Genomic DNA, 12,376 nt, shown 5'->3' on the forward strand with positions numbered 1-12,376 from the left:
TGAAGCTCTTAGATATATGTATATATATATATATATATTGTGAACTCTCTCTAATATAGACTTTTTCACAATCATTACAATTCACTTTGTAAACGAAGTCAACAATTTTATTATGTAGTGTTTTTGATTTTAAAGAAGTATACAAAGAATTTAAAGTATTTTCAAATTTGAAAACTACTTCTTCAGAAAATATCTTTTTTAAAAAATACATCTTTAAATATATCTTTTTTATATATCTTTAAGTATACATGTATGTGAGCGCGTGTGTGTGTCTTGTATCCACTTGTCTTGTTGTTTCAACACGTATAAAAAAATTATAAGTGAATTAAGACAATTAATAGTTAATATATTCAATCGCGCATCCCAAGTTAAATTAGCAATTTAAATGATTATTTGCAGCCATGTATATAATCACCATGCTAACAAGACGGCAATTACATTGCAAATAAATTACATTTTAAATCTCATTGTGTAAATTTTGTTTTCCAATGCCATCGGGGATTTTTTTCCTGTCTCATTAAATAATATTTAGTATGCATGCGGCGTTATCATATTCGGCATAATGCATTAAAGAAGATTTTACCGTAATAGTTCCACGTAAAAACGGAATAAACGCTCGGAGTGGTATTCCCGAAAAGATGCTTATCAATACATGCAACATGTATTATTTAAACTCAGAATCAAATAAATAATGTGGGTCCATTCAACTTTGTGTGAAAAATCTCTTGCTTACAAGTTGACCATAGATTGCAGACCCTTATGCCGTAGTACCTACTGAGTGATTGCTATTGTTAAGTATAGTTACTGTGCAGTGGCGTAACTAGACCCTCCGGGGCCCGTGGCAAAGTCTTCCGATGGGGCCCTATCGTGGTACTCAATTTTTAATTTATCTAATTTTGTTTAATAAACGTTAATAGTCATTTACACGCCTGTTTTACTACTGGCTAAAACAATTTTTAATGAATTTTATCACAATTAGCAAACCAACTTCGACTAATTTATATTTTATTTAAAATTATGAAATTATACGAAAGGCAGAAAAGTCAAGTATTGATTTAGAGGTATAATTATAATTTAGTTGTAATAATATAAAAATAACAAAAAATACATAAAACTTAATTTTTCTTGAAAATCAAACATGAAATATTAGTGAATATATTCAACGTTAGAATAAATGGAAATTAAAAAACGTATTTTTTAAATAAAAATTTAAAACAAATACCACTTTCTTAAATTCAATTATCACATAATCTTCCATTAACAATTTCTTCTTTTAATTTTATTGATTAAGTAGTGACGTTCGATCTTTATGAAAATTTATGATTTAACTAGTTGGTATTGGTATTTTGCCTTGCGGCAAGTTACATGAACTTCACGATATGTATAAATACTTATTCAACAAAATAGAAATTAATTTATGAGTAATTAAAAGTATTCCGAGTGGAATTATTATACATAATTGAAAACGAACAAACACGTTAACTCGGAGTATTCTCTATGAAAACGGCGTTTTTGAGAAAACGTCGATCAAAAGTCTAATTTTGACAAATGCCAAAAGAACGATACTAATTTGTGCAAACTTTGAAGAATTTTTGAAATTAAACGACTTGTCGTAGGTCCGTAATATTTTTAGTATGATCTTTAAAACTATGATTATGACCGTCAAAAAAAATCATAAAAATCGTCATAATTTTTTATTTTTAAACTTTATTACAAGAAAATGTCCCGGCTGATCTTTACCAAAAACTAATCAGCACGATTACCAACCAATATCTCTCGAACGGTTTTTGAATTTTCAAAATCGATTCAGAATTGCGGGCTAAAACGTGGATGGAATTTTTTTCATTTTTCTGCGATTTACAAAGAAACGGCCCGGCCGATCGTTTTCATCGAATGGCTTATAAATTTTCGAAATAGGTCAAGCCGTTTTTGAGAAAACGTAGATTTACGGCAAAAAATCTGTTCACACACACGCACACACATACACATACTTTTTAGAAATTTGGTCTCATCCGATACAGAATGGCTTGAAACAGGGCTCCGAGCTAGGGGGGCCCAACGAGCGTAAGAAATATCTAAAGCAAACCAATGATTTACAAAAAATTAAATAACTTGGACGTAGTTATCGAGCGGTATTGTACTTCAACTTGTAAGCTAATGCTTTAAAAGAATTTATTTCTGCTGCAAAATATTTTGAAAAGATTTTAAAACTTTGTATGTGCTTCACGAATACGACGAAATTCAAAATTAAAACTAAAACTAGCTGGAAGTGGAATTCTGTCTTGAGGCAATTATGGCATCGTGCCTTAAGGCAAATTGCTGGAACTTCCCGTACCGTAACGAAATGTTCGAGGAATACTGAATGTTTTCAAATTGTATAAATATTGTAACATTGTGTAATATTTATAAGAATTATATAAACTGAATTGCAGAATTGAAATTATTTGTAAAGTATATTAGAACTATTGTCTTAAGAATTAAATATAAAATCTGAAATATTTTCGATATACAAAAAAAAAAAAAAAAAAGTGGAACAAATTTTTTTTTCCAAAATCAATTATTTTGTTAAGACAAGCAGAAAGTTTTTTGAATCATTTAAATCGGACGCTTAGTTCTCTCAAAAACTGCCATTTTTTACATATTTAGCTCCGTATCTTCAAAATGGCTGGGCCTGCCTTTGCCAAAAACTAATAAACACTTCTTCCAATCATTACTAATTGAATGTTTTTTAGATCATTCAAATCGGATACTCCGTTCTCTCAAAAATTCGATTTCTATTTTCTGCACTCTTTGCTCCGTATCTCCGAAACGGCTTGACCTGCCTTTGCCAAAAACTAATCAGCTCTTTTCCCTATCAATAGGAATCGAATGTTTTTTGAACCATTCAAATCGGTTGATCCGTACGCCCGAAAACGTGGGCGAAAATTTGTATCCATACATACATACACACACACACACATACACACACACACACACATCCATTTTTTCTGAAGTATGCCAAAATGTTCAGAAACGTTCAAAACGTCGAGAAATGTAAAAATTTTCAATTCCGATTTTCGGCCCATTACAATAACTTACCCTACGGGAAGTTAAAAAATACGTAAAAACTTCAGGACAAAAATGTCAATCAGACCTGTCACTACTGTTTCTAGGGACAGAAACTTTAGAATCTAAAGATCACTTAATAATTCAGTTTTTCGAATAAGGGGAGAATATTTTCATCTGGATTATTTATGAAAAGCTCGGAAAGTTATAGAAAAATAGATAGAAAAATAATTAGAATGATAAATAACTATTCTTCTAATTTTATGTATTTTTATATTTTGTGATAAAAAATTTCTTCTTAAAGGGGCCCTCAAACAAATTTTGATATTAGGCCCCGCGAAGGCACGCTACTGATGTTGAGAAAAGAGTTCTTCACGTGTTCGTTTTTTATCTTAAAAGTCGATGAAGTATAAATTATTATATATACAATAATAAATTCATTAATTCATTCTTGATATATTATATAAACTAAAGATTTTCCGATGCAGATCCATCGCAGCTCTTTATCGCATTAGAGATAAAACACAATACTTTCGCTGTGCGGCGGCGACTCCTTTGGTTTTAAACTAAATTTTCGGCCGAATGTAAGTTCGATGCAAGCTTGGTTGAATAATTAACTCCGACTTTGAACTTAAAAAATATAAAATATAAGTTTCAAATGAAATAAAATTTATGTACAATGTAAAAAGGCATTTCCGAGTCTCAGATTTCTGGGCCGGGGCCCCCTTAGGGCGGGGGCCCGTGGCATTTTGCCACCCACGCCACCCTATAGTTACGCCACTGTTACTGTGAAATAGAATTGTAGATGCCTCTGAAATGATTGGATGCGATTTAGCATCCAATCGACGTCCAGAACCCGAACTCTCATAATACAATTTACACATTATTATAATAGGGAAGAGCTAGGTTTAAAAAACCGCGGGTAAAGAAGTCCATCACCAATATCTCAAAAAAGTACAAGGAAAGTTAAGAACTTTTTAACAACAATATTTGAAAGGAGAGGGCTAAAGATGTAAAACTAACCGAACCCGTCACCTTAATTCTTACGACACCGCTATCGGAAAGTATACTTTATTTGTTATAACAAATGTATTCTGAGTGGATAGATAAATATTAATTTAGAAATATGAACAAACAACACTCTTTTTTGCACTAATTTATTAAATAATAATTTTTACAAACGTTTCGAGACTAGGTTTGTCTCATCATCAGTGTGTTATAATTTAAAATTTAAAATATGGAAACCTAAATTAACATTATGTGTTATCCGTTACAAGTCGTTTATTATACTGCACCACCAACGATCGTCGGAGTTATTTGTGATATATATATATATATATATATATATATATATATATATTATAAAAAGCTCACACATAAGAGTGAAGTAAAGAAGACCAACAAAACCTTAACTCTGGAAAAGGCGTGAATAATGAAAAAATAGTAAATTTAAAATTAAAATACGTTAAAAAAAGTAATTTTACAAGAGGTGAATTAATAAATAGTCAACCCAACTTTGCTGATGAGTATTTCTAGCTAATACTAGATAAAGGTTATATACGGTGTTATCTCTGTAAAAAATGTACTCATGGAATTTATATTTTGCATTGGTTGAATAATGAAGCTATTATTTCCTAAAATCCCTTCAAAATTAAAGATAAGACAATGGATCTGTTTGTCCCCTGGCCATCCCATATTATCTAATTATGAGATAAAAAGGACCAGGTAACAAATTTTTTGAAAACCAAAAAAAATACTGATGAATTAGCTGCGAGTTTTACTGACCATAGTCAAATAAATATCATTCACAATATAATTGCTCAAAGTCAAACTGAACTTTTGTGCCCCGCCCTACCCTATAGCATTTTTTTATATAATTTAATATATTAAAACTAAAGGTTTATAGCAACGTGTCTGAAAGAAAATTGCGGAGATCAACTGTTGAAGGTATAAAGTTTGACACGTTTCTAATCATTCTGCATCGTTTGAAAAACAACTGAAGAAAGCGTGTACATCTACGTATGTAAGGCAAAATTTGACTCTTCGCTGTTTTCTTTAAAACGGCTGCATCGATTTCAAAAATTTTAAAGCCATTTGAATTGCTGGAATATTATAGATTTGCGTTGTCTAGTTTTTCATGGCGATCGGCTAAACTATTTTACATTCAACAGTGCAACATTTTTTGTACAAGTATTCGGCAAAAACCTGAACCGAGTTTAATAATTTAGAAATTAATGTAAAAATATATGAGTAAAAATATATAAATGGTGTTGACTAGTACTTGGTAAATATCAGTCCGAACATTTCTTCATAATTAATTGTTAAATCTTTTTTTGAGAAATTAAAAAAACTCCGAATATGGATAGTGTTATGGTCGAAAAATGATTTAATAATAATTACAATTAAACATTAATTCATTAAAAAGTGAAGTTAACATTTATTTAGCTAAGTAAGAGTTCATTTCAAATCTTATGTATTTAGACAATTATTTACACATGTCGAGAAAAAAACTTACGTTTTGCTAAAGGCGAAATGCAACTTAAAAGTAGTTGATTTTCTTTTTATAATCTTGAAGAAATAATAGAAAATTTTGAGATTAATGCATTGTAGAAATGTTGCAAAAATAAGTGCATTCTAAATTAGAAGAAAATTTTGTTAGTATATATTAAAATAATTGTTCCCGTAATTGTTGTCTCTGTCTACTCCTGAAATGCGAGTTACTCTGTTGTGTTTTCTTATGACATTTGAAAATTGTATTCTAATGCGCCATTGTTGAAACCTAAAACACAAGGTGAACATTCTATTTTTATAATTTTTATAGTGTTTTATAAATATGAACTCTTTTAGAGAAAAATCTATAATAAGAGATATCGCCAACTGGTACCGTTATTGGCGGCAGTACCACACCGCATCAACCTTCCACAAGCTTGCGCATCTAAATGGCGCAAATAAAATTAGGTGTAAGTGGCATTTTGCCTTAAAGTTGCAAAAACTTCTCGATGCATGTAAATAATCGACTGAATCAATAGAAATTTAGACGTAGCTGTTTCTAAAACAGTGACGATGTAATTTAGAAATATTGATTATCCGAACTTTGAGAAGTCTTCATTACTAAATAAGTTTTCGGAGGTCTACAAGATATTTGCTAAAACCACGACATCTATTGCCATACAAAATTTCATCAAAATCCTCAAAAATATTTCTGCAATTAAATATGATGAAACGGCTCAGTAAAGTAAATTTTAATTAAAAACTTCTACTATTATCTTTAGAACATGTATTTCGAATAGCTTTTGAATTTTCAAAATCAGTTAAAGATTTTTGAAAAAATGTGGACAATTTTTTCAAGTGTCAATATGAGTCGTTAAATTTTTGAAATTGTGTGTAACCGTTTTTAAGAAAACGCATACAAAAAGTGAAATTTTGGCTCACATACACATTAACACATTCATACACACACAAAAAGGTTTTTCCAATTTCTGTGTAAAACCATTGAGAATGACTTTAAATGTAGAGACAACACAAACATAGCAAATCGCATTTTCTGTTTTTAACATTCGCAAAGTTAAAAACAAAATCATTTTTAATACATTGCTAATAGTCATGCGCAATTAATAAGAAATTAATGACGACTTATTAATAGCACAGTCGTACAAAAAAATCCAATTTGCATAGAAAGTGAAACTTGATGTAAATTAATATAATCAAGCCATCGTTAGTAATGACTACTTTTAAAAGATTAATGCTAAATTGTCTTGGTTATTTTATGTTAAAAAACATTATTATATGAAAAAATATTTGTTATAAAATCGATTGAATAAAATCAGCAAACAATGTTGAAACAATTGTTTTAAAATTTATTTAATTATAAGTTGATCGCTGTAAGTGGTATTACCAGTATAAAAAATTATCAATTAAACTAGTTGGTATTGGTATTTTGCCTTAAGGCAAGTTGCATGAACTTCCCAATATGTGTAAATAATCGACTTAATCAATAACAAATAAATTAATTTATGAGTAGTTAAAAGTATTGGAAGTGGATTTATTACACATTATTGAAAATCGAACACGTCAACCCGGTCGGAGTATTTTTTAAAGCAAATTTTCAAAAATCAATAATTTTTATAATTGAGCCAGTTTTTGTAAGACTTTAATTGTTAAGTATAATCATTAAGACCAAGTACTCAATCGTTATTAACAAACGTCAAAAGAGCTACTCGTTTCCTTAAACAATGATGAATTTTTAAAATTAAACTACTTGTCGTAAGGCCGTTATATTTCAATAAGTTCTATAAGACCACGATATATAGGCCAAAAACAGTTCCTCGAAAATCGGCTTCAATTTTTTTTTCAACAGTTAATTACGGCTAGGTAGATTTTCACCTAAAACTAATCAGTATCATTCCCAACTAATATCTTTCGAACAGTTTTTGAATTTTTAAAATCGATTCGGTAGTATAAGCTTAAAAGTGAACGAAAAGTCTCACACTTTTTTCCAAATTACAAAGAAACAGCTTAGACGATTGCTGCACGAAACTGAGAAAAGATAATCCACACTGAAATACATCGATTGTCTTTTGAATTTTTCAAATCGGTTCAGTCGTTTTTAAGCAATCGTCACAAAAAGTTTTAACTTTGACAAACGTCAAAAAAAAACTATTCTAATTTTTGCAAAGTTTGACGAATTTTTAAAATTAAACGACTTGTCGTAAGGCCGTAATATTTTAGTATGATCTATAAGACTACGATATCTATTATCAAAAAAAAAAATCATAAAAATCGTCAAAAAAAAATTAACACTTTATTACAAGAAAACGGCCCGGCCGATCTCTACCAAAGACTCATTAGCACGATTCCCAGCCAATATCTTTCGAACCGTTTTTGAATTTTCAAAATCGATTTAGAACTGGGGGCTAAAACGAGGACGATTTTATTTTCACTTTTTGCTATTTACAAAGAAACGGCTTGGCTGATCGTCGCGCAAAATTTGAAATCGGTCCAGCCGTTTTTGAGAAAACATCGATTTACGGCAAAAAATCTGTTCACACACACATACTTTTTCCAAATTTGGTTTCATTCGATTCAGAGTGGTTTGAAACGTCAAAAAAACATAAAATTAGCGAATCGAATTTTTGAATGAAAACATAAACTTCTCCTTCGCGAAGTTAATAATTAATACTTTTAATAACTTTTTTCCACTACTATTGTTATGATCAATATTAATCGGATTAGAAATCAATCAAATGCAGAAGTGTCGAAGCCACCACGAAAATCTAAAATATGTTTGTGTTTTAATTCATTAATTCGGACTATTATAAGTAAGTGTTCCAATTGCTATAAAAGAATATAATGCATTCACCTACACTTTTTGCTAATTCTATGTATTATTCGAATCAAACTCGTATATTGATCAGATTCTTTTTAAATAATTATTTATAGGTTAAAAATTAATCGTAAGTTTATTACCAAAATTTGTTCATAATTATAAATATTTTATCATATTGGTCTATCAATATACAGAAGTATTGGATTCTATTGGTTTTTATCGTAGGAAAGACTGGGTTGTGCTAAACTATACTGATTTTGAGATAGAGTCCAAAGAAAGAAAGATGAAGTATGATAGTTCCACCAGCTTTCCATTATTGCATTCAGTCAGTGCCTTACATTATAATCTCTAGACCGCATTGCTTTTAAAGAGTCAAAAGTCCGTTTTTCTGTTCGAATTCTTTTAATTATAAATGATAATTGTATACAGAGAGATTACTTTTTTATTTTACTGTAAGTTGAACATTAGTAGTTATTTACCAGCAATTAGTATTGCTTAGATAATTTAGCTCAGTCATAACGATGATTTGTTTTCAAAAGTCTGCGTTGGGTACGGTTGTGACAAATTTTGGGGTGCGGTTGTGACATGTATTTCTTGTCGTTTTCAGATGAAGATATGACAGATAAAAAAATCTTACAAAGAAAATCTAAATCAAAGTACGAAAGGGAAAAGAAAACAAAAATTCAATATAAAAAATCACAAAGAATTCTTGTTATTTTTGTAAAAATATGTTTTGTTATACATTGATATATCTCATTCATAAGCTTTATTTGAAGGTTTATTTTATGTTGTTATATATTATTACATATTATTGTCATTACCAACAATAAATATTGTTATAAACAATTATGTCTATATACTTTTTATTAACTTCCCGTAGGGTAAGTTATTGTAATCGTCCAAAAATCGAAATTGAAAATTTTTACATTTCTTGACGTTTTGAAGGTTTCTGAACATTTTGGCATACCTCAGAAAAAATGGATGTGTGTGTGTATGTGTATATATGTATGGATACCATTTTTTGTCCACGTTTACGGGCACACGGATCAACCGATTTGAATGGTTCAAAAAACATTCGATTCCTATTGATAAGGAGATGTGCTGATTAATTTTTGGCAAAAGTAGGTCCAGCCGTTTCGGAGATACGTAGCAAAGAGTGCAGAAAATAGAAATCGAGTTTCTGAGAGAAGGTCCAACCGTTTCGGAGATAACGAGCTAAATGTGCAAAAAATGACAGTTTTTGAGAGAACTATGCATCCGATTTGAATGATTCAAAAAACTTTCTGCTTGTTTCGACAAAATAATTGCTTTTGGAAAAAAATTATTTCAATTTTTTTTCTCAAAAAAATTTTTTTTTGTATATCGAAAATAATTGAGATTTTAATTTTAATTCTCGCTAAAATTCTAAAGCTCACTTATATACTTTAAATAAATAATTTTAACTTTGTAATTCAGTTTACATAATTCTTATAAATATTAGACAATGCTAAACTATTTAAAATAATTTATTCGAAAACATTTAATATTTTTTTAACATTTCGTTACTGTACGGAAAGTTTCAGCAATTTGCCTTAAGGCACGATGCCATACACCACTAGTTTTTAACTTATTTTTATGCCTGTCACTACTGACTCCAATCATTGTCACAACCGTCCTTCGGATGTGGACGGTTGTACCACTGACCTTTTTTCCATGATTTGATTTTATGACTAATAGATCATATTTAAGGATAGTATTTCAGTATTTCCATGTAGATAAATATTACCAGTTTCTTTACTTCTCTCAGCTAACTAGTAAATTAACAAAATTATGGCTGATCAAAAAAGTGGCACAACCGTACCCAGTCCCCCCTACCACAAAATTGCATATAACTATACATATTAAAATAAAAATTATTCGCAAAAATATGTGATCATTGTATATTCTTTAAGACTTGCATAAAGCTTACATTCTAACTTCATTTCTATTTTTAATTTTTTTGAAAGTTTTAAGTATTTACTGAATGTGCTCGCTCGAAATTAAGTGATTAGAACGAATGGACCTGAATCAGAAGTCCCGGGTTCGATACCGCTTCAAGCAGCCTGATGTCAAACAGTAGTGATATTGGATTTTACTTGGAAATATAGATAGCAATATGTTTCTAACAAGTGAAACTAGCACTTACCCTGCATTGCTGCATCATTTAAAGAAAAGGTCATCACTTTTGTAATAATAAAAAAAAATCACATACAGATGGGACAACTGCCCTGTAACTATAAAAAACGTGCTTTGTAAGTAGTTCTGTTCAAATAAATAAAACAGAAATGCACGAACCTTAGAAAGTTGGTTGATGTTGATACTTTAATGGCTAATATCAACAACAATAAAACGATATTGCAAGTAAATTGTTTCAAATCTAATTATAAGTTTTATATGAATGGAGAAAGCTTATGAGTTTAAACCGTAAAATTGAGTGTGTAACACAAGAACAAAATTACAGATTTCACATAGATAAAATATTAATACACTTTAAACGCTAAATTTTACATACATAATATTAATTCGGTGATATGTGTTGTTATTAATATTCAGATTTTGATTCAGATTATTACTAATAGGCGGATGATTTATTTAAACAATTAAAAGGTTTGCGTTAGTTTATTCTTCTGCTAAACATTTATCTAATAAACAAACGGAAATTAAAATATATTAAACACAGCTTTACTGAAAAAATGTGATCTGTTTATTAGGTCTGATCATTATATTCTATATGATTTTTTCCCCCAATTAATATGAATTTCCGCGCTTTGAAAATTGTTAAAATTTTTTTTATTTTTAGATTTGGTTCAGAAAAACTTGACTTAATAAAAATAAATAGTTTTTCAATTAGAAATTTTCAAATAGGGTGGAGCAGCGCTCAAAGGTCAGCGAGTAAAACCAACGATATCTCAGAAATAAGTAAAGCTAAGAACTTTTCAACAACAATATTTGCAAGTGGAGTTTGTAAAGTATTATTTGTTGTTGTTATTTTTTTTAGACTAGTATAGTTTAGTTTACGAGACTTCAATATAACTTTTAGTTATACATTATTTAATTGTTTATAATATGTATTATGTAAGGTTATACAAAGTATATAAAAGCTTCCTATGTGGGATAAAATAGACTAACTGAACATTTACCCCGGCAAAGGTGTATGAAATGAAAACTAGCAAATAAGAAACCAAAGTTAAAAAAAGCAATTTTGCAAGAGATATATAAAATAAATAGTTATTCCAACTCTGCCGATGCATAGTTTTGACAAAACACTAGATCAAGGTTATTTATAGTGTTATCTCTGTAAAAATGCACATTAAATTTATATTTGGCATTGGTTAAATAATGTTGCTGTTATTTTGTAAAAGGCCATTAAAATTAAAATAATATATTTGACCTGGTTGCTCCATGACCGTCCCAATTTATTGGCTGTAGGGTATAAAAGCACCAGCAAAAAGCACCTTTTTGCAATACTAAATTCACTGGGGGTTTTACTGAACATAGTCAGATAGTTGTTTGTTTGATATGTGTTACTTGTTGTGATATAATTGGTTTGATTTTCACAATATGTCAATAAGTCTAATTAGACCGTAAAATTCCTTTAAATCTCTTTTAGGCCGCCCATGAAGAAATAAACATCTTTATTCAATGATAAATTAGTTAGGAGTTTTACTGAACATAGTCAGATAATTATTTATTTGATATGTATTATTTTTTGTGATTTAGCTTGGTTTTTACAATATAATTGCTCAAGGTCAAGCTGTACCTTTGGGCCTTGCCCTACTCAATATTGGGAATATTTAATTTTAGATTTCAAAATGTTCCAAAAAAAATTCAAACCAGTCGATTTTATTACCTTTCATCGTAGGTATGAATCGTTAATATCTCATTCGAATTTCGATACTTAAGTTAATTAATTTTATTTATTTAGCATTGAAAATTATGTAAAAAAGCTGATTATATTATACTTGTTGTATATTGTCATTCATAATT

At 29.5% G+C, this 12,376-nt stretch overlaps 1 protein-coding gene across 1 annotated transcript in view; it reads right to left on the reverse strand.

Annotated features, from left to right (window-relative positions):
• Positions 1-12,376, reverse strand: part of LOC113370055 (transcription termination factor 5, mitochondrial-like) — a 148,095-nt gene that overhangs the window by 22,663 nt on the left and 113,056 nt on the right. The gene's annotated exons all lie outside the window — the stretch shown is intronic.

This window comes from Ctenocephalides felis, unplaced genomic scaffold, assembly GCF_003426905.1.
Source record: "Ctenocephalides felis isolate EL2017-DRISC unplaced genomic scaffold, ASM342690v1 CF-g0.4_SCAFFOLD_01492, whole genome shotgun sequence".
Lineage (NCBI taxonomy): Eukaryota > Metazoa > Arthropoda > Insecta > Siphonaptera > Pulicidae > Ctenocephalides > Ctenocephalides felis.